Below are 4,941 nucleotides of genomic sequence, written 5' to 3' on the forward strand. Positions count from 1 at the left end.
CACACACATCACGCACACTCGCACGCTCGCTAATCAGCTCTACACCGCATATGAGGCCAAATAACGCCACGAAACAACTTTGTGTGAAATTACGCACTCACCTGATGATTGTTCCTCAAACAACAAACAACTTTACCACCACTGAAGCAGTCTGTAGTAACGGCATCTCGTGTAGGCTACTTAACGATCGTGAACCCAACACTACGCAACTTCAGCAGCACTATTGCTACAGTACAGATCCTACACTCACACAAACGCACGACGGTCATGTCATTCCTGCAGGGGTTGCCTCCTTATTATTTACTGATTATTATTTACTGACGATTTGTTATTTTTATATCAAAATGTAAGAGGACTAAAAACTAAATGTCATGAGGTATTCGATTATGTTTCTACTACTCATTGACGACGTCATTATCCTGACTGAAACATGGTTGGACTCCTCTATTAACTCGTCACAGTTGTTTCCGGACCATTATATCGTCTTCAGAAAGGACCGTATGACAGAACAGAAATAGTAGGGAAAACCAAAGGTGGTGGGGTTCTCATAGCTGTCGCCTCACATTTGCGAGTACTCTTATGTTCTACATCAGACACTGTCGAGCAACTTTGGTTAAAGATTTACAGCATTAAGAAAACGTATGTTATCGGCGCAATGTATGTTCCTCCTGACATGACAAATAACACGTCGGTATTCACACAATCTGTTCAACTATTGACGACGTAGCGTGTAAAGCTAATGAAATGTGTTTGTTATTCGGGGACTTCAATTTGTCAAACCTGAATTGGATACCCGATGAAACAAATCCACTTATGCTCCAAGTTGACTACGAATGCTCGAGGATCACGGACAACTGTCGCCTTCTTCTTGATTGTATGAATAGCAACGGACTATACCAGATTAACAAAATTCATAATGCGTCGAATAACTACCTCGATTTGATCTTTGTATGCGACGATACCCTGCAACAATGCTCTTCACCGGCAATAACACCCTTCCCATAGTTGCTATTGATGGCTATCATCCGCCTATAGAGCTATGCCTGCCGAACGGCTTAGCCAAAGCAGAACATCACACAACATCACATCAAGAATCAGGCATGCTCGACTACAGTCGCACAAACTTCTTGATTCTAAATGATCTACTGCAATCCTCTGACTGGTCATTCCTTGATGGAAACCCGGACGTAAACCATGCACTCGATATGTTCAATCGGAAATTTACGGTACATTATCTGCCTGCTGCCCTATAAAACGCCCACGACAGGGTCCACCGTGGGGTAATGCTCAATTACGCCGTTTAAAACGAAACAAATCTTCCTGCTATCGGTTTTACCAAAACAATGGAACTCAACAATCGAGATTGCGGTTCATCGCAGCACACAATGTATATAGAAGCTATAATAGACAACTACACTCTCGTTTTTGATCGTATACAGTTCAGCTTAAGAAGAAAACCGAAAAAATTTTGGAGGTATGTCGACACAAAACGGAAAAAAAAAAAACAGCTCCTTGCCAGCTATAGTTTCCTTTAATGGAACAACTTCGTGTACCAAAGAGGAAACCTGCAATTTATTTGCCGATCGTTTCATGAGCTCGTTTGCCATGAAGCTCCTGGCTTCTCATTGGATGCTGCTCTCAACAACGTGCCCTCCGACGCTGTCGATGTTAATGTGCGTGACATAAACATCTCCAGAGATTCTGTGCTAAAGGCGCTCAAGCAGGTCAAACCATCCTACAACCCTGGACCTGATGGTTTTCCAACCGCAGTTCTTGCCAAATGTAGCGAAGTTTTGGCCGGACCTCTGGCTCGTATCTTCACACTCTCGCTCAATCAGCGTATGTTTCCAGGAGCATGGAAATCGTCCTACATGTTTCCTGTGCATAAAAAGGGGGATAAGAGCTTAGTGGAAAACTACCGTGGTATTACTACTTTGCCTGCAGGTGCTAAGGTTTTTGAAGTCGTCGTCCAGAACTCGCTCTTGAACTGTTGCCGCTCGCTGATATCAACACGCCAACACGGGTTCTTCCCTCGCCGCAGTGTGACCACTAATTTGGTGGAGTTTGTATCTCACTGCCATGCTGCATTCGCTTCGGGAGCCCAGATGGATGTCATCTATACCGACCTTAAGGCTGCCTTTGATCGGGTGAATCATCGCTTGCTGTTGGCGAAGCTTGCTCGTCTTGGAATCTCTATCCCTTTAGTTGAGTGGTTCGAATCTTATCTCACCAATCGTCGATATCGCGTGAAAGTTGAATGTATGACATCTAGGGAATTCGTGAGTTGTTCAGGCGTGCCACAGGGTAGTAACCTTGGACCTTTGCTGTTTTCTCTATTTTCAATGACGTTACTACTGTAGTAAGGGAATCTGAATGTTTATTGTATGCGGACGATCTTAGACTTTTTTTTCCTGTGAGGTGTTTTGGTGATTGTCTTGTCCTGCAAGCATCGATCGACTCTTTTTCTGACTGGTGTCTGAACAACGACCTACAAATTTCTGTTGATAAATGTTTGTCCATGTCGTTTCACCGTTCTAATTGTCCAATAGTGTTTAACTACTGCATCTCCGGTACACAATTACAACGACACAGTGCAGTAAAAGACTTAGGAGTTACCCTTGACCGTAAACTTGACTTTCATGTGCACCATAACGAACTTATTGATAGAGCGAACAGAATGCTAGGATTTATACGCAGGCAGTCGAGAGAATTCTCCGACCCACATTGTCTTGTCGCACTCTACAAATCACTAGTCAGATCCATCTTAGAATACTCCTCAGTAGTTTGGTGCCCATCGTCGTCGTTATGGTCGAATAAGATTGAGTCAGTGCAGAAAAAATTCACCCGTTTGGTCTTACGGTTCACACCCTGGCGTAACGTAGCAGCAAGACCTAGTTATCATGCCCGGTGTTTAATTTTTGGACTCGAGTCTCTCGCTACTCGTCGCGAAACGGCGCAAATCTTGTTTATGAAAAAAATCATCCTAGGAGAGATAGATTCACCGGACCTTTTAGCTAGAGTTAATTTCCACGTACCTGCTCGTATTTTAAGAAACTTTAGGCTACTAAGAGTTGACCAAACTAGACGTGCATATAGCGATAATGAACCTTTGACTGCGATGGCTTTTAGATTTAATGCACATTATGACTCTTTTGACTGGAATTCCCTAAGTTAACCTGTTTTTCTTGCTGTGATACTCTGTGTTATTTATTTTGTGCTGATGTTACATTGTACCGTGATGCTTTATGTTATTATAAGTTTAGTTTATAAGATCAGTGATAAGGCCAATGATGGCCAATCACTTAACATTTACAAATAAACAATAAACAATAAAAATTGTACAGCAAGGGGCTCAAACAGGACCCTTGTGGTAGTTCATAGTAACTGACTCTCCGAATTTTCATGTGACCATTGTCGAAATTCATTGCCTTTTCCGAAAGGAGGTTGAATAAGACGTTATTCAGTCTTGGAGTTAAACCCGCAGATTCTAACTTTTGACACAGAACATTGACTGATACTGAGTCAAAAGCCCCCTTGATGTCAAGAAATACAGAAATCATTTCTGTACGAGAATGAGCCATCTCGATGTCGGATACAAGCAGCGCCAAGCTATTGTTGATACCCCTGCCTTTGCGAAAGCCAAATGGGTACTTGACAAAAGGTCTTTGGATTCGAGCCAATTGTCCAGTCTAAAAAGAATCATTTTCTCAAATAGTTTTCGCAAGCAAGATAACATTGCTATCTGTCGGTAAGATTATAGTCTGATGCCGGTTTGCCAGGTTTCAACAAGGTGACTACTTTCACTTCTCTCCACTCCAACAGGACGGTGTAAGCTCCAATATAATGTTGAATAATCCCAACAGCCGTTTCCTCGCCAGATCCGGCAGATTGTGGAGCAATTTGTTCCGAATCAGATCCAGTCCTGGAGACGAATTATTGCTGGAGTACAGAGTAAGCGATAGCTCAACCATTGTAAAAGGTGAATCCATTTGCGGATCACTCCCATGAGCACTCTGTTGAAATGGTGGTGCTTGAGCGAAATCAGGGCAGACTTTTTGTGCAAATGGCTCTAGCCATGCCCCAGAAACCTTTTCGCTCTCGTTTGTTGCTTTGCTGTTGCGCATCATTTTCGCCATACTCTGAAGCTCCGTTAGCGAAGTGGATGGCTTGAGGTTTTTGACATACCTCGGCCAGTATGTTCTGTTTTTTGCTTTAAGCAAGTTTTTGCACCTACGCTCCAGGCCTCTATAATGGATGTATAGATCCATGGAACCGATGTCTCTATACCTGGCAAAAGCCTTCCGCTTCGCTGAGAATGCCGCTTTGCAATGCGCGTCCCACCAAGGAGTGGGTGGTCTTTTAAAAATCCTTGCCTGGGGGGGCGGCCTCGTTTGGGCACCGATTTATCGCCATAACGAGATTTGTATACTCCTCATTTACGGAGAAACTGGGCTCTACGCGGTTTAGCAAAGCGGTCATTTGGTCGCCGTATTTCGTCCAGTCGATGTTCCTCGTTAGGTCACAATTAACGGGGACTTGATCGAATGTGCGACTCCTCTTGATAATCGAGATCTTTATTGGCAGATGGTCGCTGCCAAGCGGGTCTTGGATTACCTACCACATAGAATCCAGCCCTAAAGACGATGAACAAAGAGATAGGTCTATTGCGCTGGGTCGTACCATAGGTGAAGGCACCCTAGTTGCTTCGCCAGAGTTTAAAATCGTCAAACTGTATGTGTCGCAGATATCCCTAATAATTGGTGCACGATTATCGTCATGCGTGCAACCCCAATCTGATCCATGGGCGTTAAAGTCGACCAGGATGAAAAAACGGTTTTGGTAGTACCGTTACTAGGGTTTCAAGATCCTTGTTGATCTTCTTTGGGTCCAGATTGGCTCCCGGTGGGATATAAATTGAAGCAATAGAAACGTCAAGATCCC

This window comes from Anopheles merus, chromosome X, assembly GCF_017562075.2.
Source record: "Anopheles merus strain MAF chromosome X, AmerM5.1, whole genome shotgun sequence".
Lineage (NCBI taxonomy): Eukaryota > Metazoa > Arthropoda > Insecta > Diptera > Culicidae > Anopheles > Anopheles merus.